Raw genomic sequence first — 12,035 nt, 5'->3', positions numbered from 1 at the left:
CTGGAACAGACTCTTACGTAAAACAGAGACTGCCTATATAAGATATTGCTGTACACCTTGGATTGATTTCTATCTACTAAGTATATGAATTAAAAAGAAGTACCCCACAATATGCTAAAAACTAAAGAAAAATAAGAGTGTTGCTTCTACATCCAAATTAATATCAAGTACATTCGCGTTCAGGTGTTCATATCTTAATATTGTTCTTTTGTGTTCGCTTCTGTTGATTTGTAACAAGTAATAAGAAAATATTCATGACAGTGTTTAAGTCTGGTGGATGCATTTATTCTTCACCACCTTTTGATTGTCTAATAAGGTCTGTGTGTCCCTCAATTGAACATAAAGTATCCCCTTTTATGCACTATACAATTGATGATGGTTTAATTGCCCCAATTCTGACCTCTGATGTCACTGCTTTCCTTAGCCATGTGGCTCTCACATAGCCAATTGGGATATATCGAAAATGGTATAAATATTCAGAAGGTCAACCACCATTGAGAAAGAATGTGTTTGACTTGCCATCTGTGATGATTCTGGTGGTTTTAGATTCTAATAAATCAATCATATTTGGGGTCACAAAATGTTCAGGAAATTGTGAGCAGAATGACTTGTGGTCATCAAAGCATGAAAACAAAATCATGGATACCCAGCAGTAATGGGCAATTATCCTACAAGCAACAGAAAGTATTGGTTACTTTCTTTAATGTAATTCCCATAAGTGGATAAGCAGGAAAGGAACTCTGAAAAACAGACAAAAACCAGTTGCTGTGATTCATGTCAGGAATGAAGGTATTGGTAGGATTAGCTGTTAAATACTGACCACTATAATCAACATGAGAATGAGATTCTGTAAATTGCAAGCCACTACAGGAATAGGAAAGGGTCAATAACTTTGTTGGATAGTTTTTAAAGGCCGCCCAATATGAATAGTGATATTAAGGAGCAGAGAGCGAACAGATTCTGGAAAGGTGCTTTGATAATAGTTGTCGTGTTGGGAGATTTTAAGTTCCCATATATTGATTGGCATCTCCCTAGAGCAAGAGGTTTAGATGGGGTGGAGTTTGTTAGAGGTGTTCAGGAAGGTTTCTTGATACAATATGTAGATCAGCCGACAAGAGAAGTGTACTTGATTTGGTATTGAGAATTGAACCTGGTCAGGTGTCAGATCACTCAGTGGGAGAGCACTGATTTGGTATTGAGAATTGAACCTGTCAGGTGTCAGATAACTCAGTGGGAGAGCACTGATTTGGTATTGAGAATTGAACCTGGTCAGGTGTCAGATCACTCAGTGGGAGAGCACTGATTTGGTATTGAGAATTGAACCTGGTCAGGTGTCAGATCACTCAGTGGGAAAGTATTTTGAGGACAGTGATAATCCTTCTGGCTCCTTTACAATAGGATTGGAGAGAGATAGGAACAAACACGTTAGGAAAGCATTGAATTGGATAAAGGGAATTTCTGGTATGAGACTATCAGGCAGGAAATTAGAATCTTAAATTGGGAAAAGATATTCTCAGGGAAAAGTACAGAAGTTATGACTGGGTACAGGAACCATGGTGTACAAAGGGTATTAAAAAAAAACTAGTCAAGCTGACAAAAGGCTCAAAGAGCTAGATAATGTTAGAGATCTAGAATATTATAAGGTTAACAGGAAAGAGCTTTAAAAGGAAATTAGGAGAGCTGAAAGGGGCCATGAGAAGGCCTTGGTGGGCAAGATTAAGGAAACCCCCCCAAGGCATTCTACAAGTATGTGAAGTACAAGAAGGTAAAACATGAAAGTACAGGACCTATCAAGCGGGAAAGTGTGTGTGGAACTGGAGAAAATAGCAGAGGTAATTTGTGGTGGCGCACATCGAGACACAGGTGAACCAGCTCCGCAATGTTACGGCCACGGCTGCTCCACAGCCGCATCAAGATGGCACCGCCGAGCGCATCTTCTTCCGTGCTCAAATGAGTCATGCACTCGGCTGCGTCGTGACGTCACCGCTCACGTGTGGGTGGGGCTTATGGGCCACCTTATAAGTAGCAGTGCGGGCTTTTCAACATAAAACCATAAGCAACTCACAGTGTGTAGCCTTTATTTCACTTCCCTCAGTAGTTACCGTTACATTGGTGACCCCGACGAACCCAGACGGTTCTGGAATCTACAACATGGACACTGCAGCAGTCAATGCAGTGGCCATGAAATTGCCAATGTTCTGGACGCTTTGCCCATACACTTGGATCGGGCAAGTGGAAGTGCAATTTTACCTCCAGCAGATTACCTCTGAATCAACAATGTTCTACCACTTCGTCAGCTCCCTCGACCAAGGGACTGTAGCCAGAGTGGATGACCTGATAGATGACCTGCCAGAGGAAGGTAAATACCCAGGTCTCAAGAAACTCCTCCTGAGTACTTTTGGCCTGTCCAGACAACAGTGTGCTGCCAGGCTCATGCACCTTGATGGCTTAGGCGTCAGAGCACCATCCTCACTCATGGACGAAATGATTGCACTTTCAGAGGGCCACAAACTATGTCTCATGTTTGAGCAGGCCTTCCTGGAACAGATGCCACACAACATACAACTGCTGTTGGCAGACGAAGATTTCTCAGACCCACGTAAGGTCGCAACCAGAGCAGACGTGTTATGGCACAAGAAACGGGAAAATGAGTCAGTCATGTACCAATTGACTCACCCCCACCCAGTTCAGCAGACCAGACCCCATATGAACTGAGCACAACTGCGCCCCAGCAAGGAAGCAGAGACACCAAACACTGGTGTTTTTAATCACCAACGCTGGGGGAACAAGCATGAAGATCTAGACAGCCCTGCTCATTTTCGGGAAACGCCCAGGCTAGCCGCCGCTAATTGTTATGGTGTCTGGCCACACCAATAGCCTATTGCACGTCACCGACAAGGCTAGCGGCCAACAGTTCTTGGTCGACACGGGGGCCAAACTCAGTGTCATCTCGCCAACAGCCCTGGAAACACAAACACGCCCATGAAGTCCCACTCTTCGGGTGGCAAACAACACTGCCAGTAAGACCTTTGGCACGTGCAATGTTCAAATACAACTCGGCAGAGAAAAGTTCCAGAGGAATTTCATATTAGCCGCTGTGGACACATCACTCCTCACTGCAGACTTTCTATGAGCACACAGCGCTCAGAACGTGAAGGCCAAACACCTGGCTCATGTCCAGACATTTCAGACCATCCAACTTAAAGCAACCAACGCCAGTAGTGCAAACATGGCCATGGTGAGCGTCACAAAGGATGAGTACAATCGCACCCTGGGCAAATTTCCATTCATCCTCAGGCTGCAATTTTCTTCTGCCATGCCACAGCACAGGGTGCAACATCACATCCCAACCCAAGGCCACCTGCTCCATGCCAAAGCTTTCACCGGATAAACTACAGTTGGCCAAAGAAGAATTTTCTCGGATGCAGGAGTTGGGCATAGTCTGCAGATCCAACAGTCCGTGGGCTTCCCCTCTTCACATGGTTCCCAAGTCCTCAGGTGGGTAGCGGCCCAGTAGGGATTACCTCAACACCTGACCGCTTCTCAATCCCACATATACAAGACTTCACGGCCAACCTGCGTGGCACAAAGGTTCAAAGGTTGATCTAGTGCGTGGCTATCACCAGATTCCCATCCACCCAGACGACATTGGAAAGATGGCCATCATCACCCCATTTGGACTTTTTGAATTCCTCCGCATGTCTTATGGCCTCAAGAACACAGCACAAACCTTCCAGCACTTGATGGACACGGTGGGCAGAGACTTTGACTTTGAGTTTATCTACCTGGATGACATATTCATCGCAAGCAAGGACCAGGAAAAGCACAAGGATCATCTCTGCAGTCTCTACACACGCCAAGGATAATCTCTGCAGTCTCTACACATGCCTGTCTGACTTCGGCCTCATGGTCAACTTGGCAAAGTGCCAGTTTGTCAAAGACCCAGTGCAATTCCTAGGCCATACAATTACCGCAAAAGGGGCAACGCCATCAATGGAAAAAGTCGTAGCCATATGCCAGTTCGCCCATCCTAACAACCTCAAAGGCCTCCAGGAATTCAATGGGATGGTTAATTTCTACAACTGCTTCATCCCAGGGGCAGCTCTCATCATGTGACCACTGTTCACCATGACATCGGCCAAGTACAAGATTCTAGGTTGGACAGAGGAGGCCAACGCGGCTTTCACTGGAACTAAGAATGCCCTGGCCAACGTCACCTTGCTGGTACACCCCAGATCAGATGTGCCAACGGCCCTCACCATTGATGCATTAGCAGCAGCCATTGGAGGCATCCTTGAACAGTCTGTTGACAGTTAGTGGGAGCCGTTAGCCTTTTTCAGTCACCATCTACGCCCCCTGGAACTTAAATACGGCATGTTTGACAGGGAGCTCCTGGCACTCTACCTTGCCATTAGATATTTCTGCTACTTTCTGGAGGGCAGGCTTTCACGGTCTTTACTGACCACAAACCCCTCACGCACGTCTTCTCTATGGTAAAGGATCCCTAGTCAGTGCGCGAGCAATTCCATCTATCGTACATGTCAGAGTTCACCAACACCATCCGGCACCTCTCCGGCAAGGATAATGTTATGGCCAACACCCTCTCTCGACCCACCATCCAAACCTTGTCCCCAGGGCTGAACTACTCCCAACTGGTGTAGACCCAAAAAGAGGATGCAGAAATGCAGGCCTTCCGCACAGCCATCAGCGATCTCCACTTCTGAGACTTCAGCCTGCCAGGCAGCTCTGATGCACTGCTGTGTGATGTTTCCACTACCTCACTGTGCCCGCTCATACCACAGCAACAGAAGCGCTATGTTTTCCAGGCAGTTCACGACCTCACTCATCCGTCCATAAAGACCACAACCTGCATGGTGGCGGAGAGGTTCGTATGACATGGCCTGAGAAAGCAAGTTGCCCAACTGGCCTGCAATTGCACCCAGTGGTAGTCCACCAAGGTCCATCGACATGTCAAGAACCCCATCCAGCAGTTCGATCCTCCAAAGAGGCAGTTCGAGCATGTACATGTCAACATCGTGGGCCCACTACCTGTCTCTCAGGATGCTAACAATGGTAAACCGCGCCACAAGATGGCCAAGAACCATCCCGTTAAAAAACACTCCAACTGATTCCTGCTCCAGGGCACTACTCACGCATTGGATTGCAAGGTTTGGGATACCAGCTAGTATCACCACCAACAGACGGGCACAGTTTAAATCAGCACTGTGGACATAGTTAGTAACTCTACTGGGCATTAAGCTGCACCACACCACTGCCTACCATCTGCAATCAATGGCCTCATCGAACATTTCCACCGCAACCTGAAGTCAGCTCTCATGGCCCGTTTAACCAGCCCCTGCTTGGTGGACAAGTTCCCCTGAGTCCTACTGGGCATCCAAACTGCACTCAAAGAGGACCTGCAGGCTTCCTCCACGGAAATGGTGTACGATGTCCCATTAATCTTGCCAGGTGAATTCTTCCCACTGTCCCAAAATCCAGGTACTGAGGGGAGAGCAGAGTTGCAGAAACTACGGGACAGACTAGCCTCCTTTGCACCACCCCCCCCAACTCTCACACCATGGGTGCTGGCCCAAATCCATTCCTCAGGATTTATTAACCACTGTAATTGTTTTTGTCCACTGCAGACCGTATTCCGCCCCCCTCCAATGACCTTATGAGGGCTCGTACAAAGTCCTACAAAGCTCGGGCAAACCTTAACACTGGACACTGGGGGTAGGGAGGACTGTTCACAGCCAACCAGCTGAAGCCCGGAAATCTCGACCTCAGCTAGCTGATCGTGTCAGCGAAACGCAGCACTGGGACGACCTCCCAAAGGCCCAGCACACTACCCTCAAGGGAAATAGAATCCTAGAACTGATTCTCGGGGGGGTGGGTTATGTGGTGGCGCACATCGAGACGCAGGCGAACCAGCTCCGCAATGTTACAGCCATGGCGGAGGAGCAGCACGTCAAGATGGCGCTGGCTGAGCGCATCTTCTCCCGTGCTCAAACGGGCCACGCATGCACACTCGGCTGCGTTGTGACATCAATGTCCACGCATGGGCGGGACTTATGGGACGTCTTATAAGACGCAGCGTGGTCTTTTCAAAATAAAACTGTTGGAATTGTAAGGAACTCACAGTGTGTAACCTTTATTTCACTTCCCTCAGTAGCTACCGCTACAACTTCAGTATTGACTGTGGAAAAAGATCTTGGAGATGTAGTGATAACTTGCAGCATTCTGAAAAACTTGAGCATGTAGAAATTAAGAGAAAGGATGTGGTGGAGCTTTTGGAAAGCATCATGTTGGATAAGTTGCTGGACTGGATGAGATGTTCCCCAGGCTACTGTGGGAGGCAAGGGAGGAGATTGTTGAGCTTCTGGCAATGATCTTTGAATCATCGATGGGAATGAGAGAGGTACTGGAGGATTGGAGAGTCGCGGATGTTGCTCCTTTATTCAGGAAAGGGAGTAGAGATAACCCAGGAAATTATAGACTAGTGATTCTTACTTCAGTGGTTGGCAAGTTGATGAAGAGGATTTTGAGATGCAGGATTTATGAACATTTGGAGAGGTATAAATGATTAGGAATAGTCAACATGGCTTTGTCAAGGGCAGGTCATAACTTACCTTTACGAACTTAATTGAATTTTTTGAGGATGTAACTAAACACATTGATGAAGGAAAAGCAATAGATGTAGTGTATATGGATTTCAGCAAGGTATTTGATAAGGCATCCCAAACAAGGCTTATTGAGAAAGTAAGGAGGTATAGGATCCAAGGGGACATTACTTTGTGGATCCAGAACTGGTTTGCCCACAGAAGGCAAAGAGCGATTATAGACAGGTCATATTCTGCATGGAGTTCGGTGACCAGTGGGTGTTCCTCAGGGATTTGTTCTGGTACCCTTACTCTTAGTAATTTTTTTTATAAATGACCTGGATGAAGAAGTGGAGGGATGGGCTAGAAAGTTTGCTGATGACTCAAAGGTTGGGGGTATTGTGAATAGGGTGGAGGGCTGTCAGAAGTTACAACAGGAGATTGATAGGATGCAAAACCGGGGTGAGAAATGGCAGATGGAGTTCAACCCAGATAAGCATGAACTGGTTTATTTTGGTAGGTCAAATATGATGGCAGAATCTAGTATTAATGGTAAGGCTATTGGCAGTGTGGAGGAGCAGAGGAATCTTGCGGTCCGAGTCTATAGGACACTGAAATCAGCTGCACAGATTGATTCTGTGATTAAGGCATTAATCATGGAATTGAATTTAGGAGCCAAGAGGTAATGTTGCAACTATATGTGACCCTGGTCAGTCTCCACTTGTGCAGTTCTGATCACCTCACTGCTCGAAAGATGTGGAAGTCATAGAAAGAGTGCAGAGGAGATTTACAAGAATGTTGCCTGGTTTAGTCAGCATGCCTTATGAAAACAGGTTGAATGAACTTGGGCTTTTCATGTAGTTAGTCAGAAGCTTTTTCCCCAGGGTTAAAATGGTTGCCACAGAGGACACAGGTTTAAGGTGCTGTGGAGTAGGTACAGAGGAGGTGTCAGGGGTAAGTTTTTTTTAAATTTATGCAGAGAGTGGTGAGTGCGAGGAATGGGCTGCCAGCAATGGTAGTAGAGGCAGATATGTTAGGGTACTTTAAGAGACTATTGAATAGGTACATGGATGTTAGAAAAATAAAGGGCTATGGTAAAGTCTAGTCATTTCTAAGGTAGGAACACGTTTGGCACAACTTTGTGGGCTGAAAGGCCCATAAGTTTTCCTTGTTTCTAATGAGTTATGTCATCTGTAAACATTAAGTTCCTTGGTCATGTCATTAGTTTGTATGCAAAGAAGTTATCGTGATAGCCTTCACTGGGAGATAGCATTTAATGTTAAAAATAAATTTGTTATACATTCAATGATGTAATTTTCAGTTAATTAAACTGCGAATTGATTTCAAAGAAGCACTGTCAAAATTTAAGATACAATTTTTTGTTCATGGCAATTATCTTTTATGCTAGTTGTGGAGATTTATTTTTAATTATCCCTTCCTTTAACTGACTTTCAGTTTCTTTTCATTCCACAGTTGTTCAATTGCTCTGTAACAGCTTCCGTTTCTCTCAGACTGTCATGTATGCCTCACATATTTTAATTGTTGCTGCTTCATTAATCATGAAATATCTATTTTTTAATATTTTATTTAAGAATTTTAAAACCACATCTGCAATAATTAAAAGGATAAATTGATAAATAATAATGTGTGACGTGTGTGTATGTGTATATATATATATATCTATATATATAGATATATATATCTATTCTTCTTTGGCTTGGCTTCGCAGACGAAGATTTATGGAGGGGTAAAGTCCACATCAGCTGCAGGCTCGTTTGTGGCTGACAAGTCCAATGCGGGACAGGCAGACATGGTTGCAGCGGTTGCAAGGGAAAATTGGTTGGTTGGGGTTGGGTGTTGGGTTTTTTCCTCCTTTGTCTTTTGTCAGTGAGGTGGGCTCTGCGGTCTTCTTCAAAGGAGGTTGCTGCCCGCCGAACTGTGAGGCGCCAAGATGCACGGTTTGTGGCGAGATCAGCCCACTGGCGGTGATCAATGTGGCAGGCACCAAGAGATTTCTTTAGGCAGTCCTTGTACCTCTTCTTTGGTGCACCTCTGTCACGGTGGCCAATGGAGAGCTCGCCATATAACACGATCTTGGGAAGGCGATGGTCCTCCATTCTGGAGGCGTGACCTACCCAGCGCAGTTGGATCTTCAGCATCATGGATTCGATGCTGTCGGCCTCTGCCATCTCGAGTACTTCGATGTTGGAGATGAAGTCGCTCCAATGAATGTTGAGGATGGAGCAGAGACAACGCTGGTGGAAGCGTTCTAGGAACCATAGGTGATGCCGGTAAAGGACCCATGATTCGGAGCCGAACAGGAGTGTGGGTATGACAACGGCTCTGTATACGCTAATCTTTGTGAGGTTTTTCAGTTGGTTGTTTTTCCCGACTCTTTTGTGTAGTCTTCCAAAGGCGCTATTTGCCTTGGCGAGTCTGTTGTCTATCTCGTTGTCGATCCTTGCATCCGGTGAAATGGTGCAGCCGAGATAGGTAAACTGGTTGACCGTTTTGAGTTTTGTGTGCCCGATGGAGATGTGGGGGGGCTGGTAGTCATGGTGAGGAGCTGGCTGAGGGAGGACCTCAGTTTTCTTCAGGCTGACTTCCAGGCCAAACATTTTGGCAGTTTCCGCAAAACAAGACGTCAAGCGCTGAAGAGCTGGCTCTGAATGGGCAACTAAAGCGGCATCGTCTGCAAAGAGTAGTTCACGGACAAGTTGCTCTTGTGTCTTGGTGTGAGCTTGCAGGCGCCTCAGATTGAAGAGACTGCTATCCTTGCGGTACCGGATCTAAACAGCGTCTTCATTGTTGAGGACTACGTCCTGGTGCGAGAAAGAGACAAACTGGATGTGCTCCACACCAGGGTCATGCCCAGCGCGGAATGCCACACTGACCACCGGCTGGTTCGCTGCAAGCTCAACCTTCACTTCAAGCCAAAGTCCAGGAACAGTAAAGCCCCCTGAAAGAGGTTCAATGTTGGAAACTTGCAGTCAGACGAAGTGAGAGGAAACTTCCAGGCAAACCTCAAAGCAAACCTCGAGGATGCAATCCGCCTCATGGATTCGTCCCCTGAAACCCTCTGGGATCAGCTGAAGACTACCATACTGCAATCCACTGAAGAGGTACTGGGCTTCTCCTCCAGGAAAAACAAGGACTGGTTCGACGAAAACAACCAGGAAATCCAGGAGCTGCTGGCAAAGAAGCGAGCTGCCCACCAGGCTCACCTTGCAAAGCCGTCCTGGCTAGAGAAGAAACGAGCCTTCCGTCGCGCATGCAGCCATCTTCAGCGCAAACTCTAGGAGATCCAAAATGAGTGGTGGACTAGCCTCGCCAAACGAACCCAGCTCAGCGCGGACATTGGCGACATCAGGGGTTTTTACGAGGCTCTAAAGGCTGTGTACGACCCCTCACCCCAAGTCAAATGTATTATTTAAGAAAAGGTTGGACAGGTATATGGATGAGAAGAAGATGGAGGGTTATGGGCATTGTGCAGGGAGGTGGGACTAGAAAGGGGTGTTTGGTTCAGTGCGGACTAGAAGGGCCTAATGGCTTGTTTCCGTGCTGTAATTGTTATGTTATGTTATGCTATATGTTATTAAGAATAGCAGCCAAGGAAGGTTAAGTAATTTGATTAGGATTGGGGTTTGAGGGAAAAATCCTATTTTGGTGTGGCAGCACTCAGTATTGAGAAAGGTAAAGTCTAGTATTTGGTATTATATACATTAAATCACGTTGAGAATACCAGAGGCATCATTATGCATGCTCCAAGAATTGAGGGTCTGCTAGAATGTTGGACATAATGGAAAATGGTAAAGTGAGGGATCTCATAATATTTCAAGCAAGTCTTGAAGAAATATTTGAAGGATAGAGCATGCAGGCAACAGATACCAGTCTGAAAGAAAACAAGTTAAAAAAAAATGAGTGTTTAATGAAGTGGGAAGAGTAAAAAGAGGTGTGAAGTAGGTATATGTTGAAGAACTCATTTTGCCCACAAATTGACAGCCAATGTCAGAGCATTCAACATTTAAGGGCAGCATGGTTCGCAAAGCAGTTGGTACACCACTACTGCAGCACAAATGACCTGGGTTCAACTCCACCACTGTCTGCAAAGGAGTTTGCACATTCTCCCCATGACAGTATGGGATTCCTCCGGGTGCTCCAGTTTTCTCCCACATTCCAAAGACATACAAGTGAGAAGGATAATTGATCACATGGGTGTATTTTAGGCAGCTTGGTTTCATCGGCTGCAAGAGCTTGTATCTCTACATTTAAAAACAAATCAAATGCTATCAAAAAAAGGCAGAGGAGTACATTCAGTTTTGTCAAAAAGGTTCGGGCCCTGAAGAGACATCAAAGGAACAACTCGTACCTGAATAAAGAATGGTTCAAACATTTAGGTACTTTAAAGTTGTGTAAGATAGGATTTGATTTATTACACCAAAAAAAAAGAAAGCAAATAAGGAGGAGGTCTTTACATTTTAGATGTCCTTGGAATAAAGTTTTTAAAAATTGCTGTTAGGCAAGGATATCAGGAAAGAAGAAATAAGCAAGACAAAAAACAAAAAAAAAGTTGAATTTTTGGAGATAATGGGTGCTCTTTCTATTCTGAAACAGAGGTAGAAATACAGGGACTTTATTAGTGACAGCATAGCATCTATACAGTGAATGCATGCACAGCAAACACCAACTCTTAGTAAAAACACAATGCTGGATAAACTCAGCAAGTCAAACGGTATACTTTATATAGCAGGGATAAAGGAGCCCACCTCACTGACAAAAGACAAAGGAGGAAAAACCCAACACCCAACTCCAACCCACCAATTTTCCCCTGCAAACGCTGCAACCGTGCCTGCCTGACCCGCATTGGACTTGTCAGTCATCAACGAGCCTACAGCAGACATGGACAAACCCCTCCATAAATCTTCGTCTGCGAAGCCAAGCCAAAGAATAACCAACATTTCAGGCTTGAGCCCTTCATCAAGGTATGAGCAAATGGTAGTCAGGCACCAATTCTTAGTATCTGGAATACTGATTTCATACCAAATTACCCCCTTTCAAATTAAAGGTCTGGTATAGCTGATTGTGTTCTCTGTTTCAATCCATGGTAGAAAGCATTATGGACAAAAATTGGATGGCGTGTCCATCTTTTAACTACAAAATTGGTGTTTAATCTTCCTGTGACAGAATGAAAATTTATTATGAACTAAAAGTACAAAAAAGTGGGTATTAGACTATTTATATATCAAATACTATAATACCTATTTGAGGTTTTACTGAAATGTAAAATGTGTTTGTTCTGAGTGCATTGAACTATGAGTAACTGTGATTCAGACACTCTTATCTTAATCATATTGAATAGCCAAACACTCAAAATATTGGTACACAAATTATGGAGCGCTGTTCCAAGTTTCATATTCAAATCATCAAGCTGCCACA

At 45.2% G+C, this 12,035-nt stretch overlaps 1 protein-coding gene across 6 annotated transcripts in view; it reads right to left on the bottom strand.

The window, feature by feature from the left end:
* The window catches only part of fyco1a (FYVE and coiled-coil domain autophagy adaptor 1a), a 169,718-nt gene that overhangs the window by 23,111 nt on the left and 134,572 nt on the right, over nucleotides 1-12,035 (bottom strand). The gene's annotated exons all lie outside the window — the stretch shown is intronic.

Source organism: Narcine bancroftii, chromosome 1, assembly GCF_036971445.1.
Source record: "Narcine bancroftii isolate sNarBan1 chromosome 1, sNarBan1.hap1, whole genome shotgun sequence".
Classification (NCBI taxonomy): Eukaryota; Metazoa; Chordata; class Chondrichthyes; order Torpediniformes; family Narcinidae; genus Narcine; species Narcine bancroftii.
This window is presented reverse-complemented; position numbering and strand designations above follow the sequence as displayed.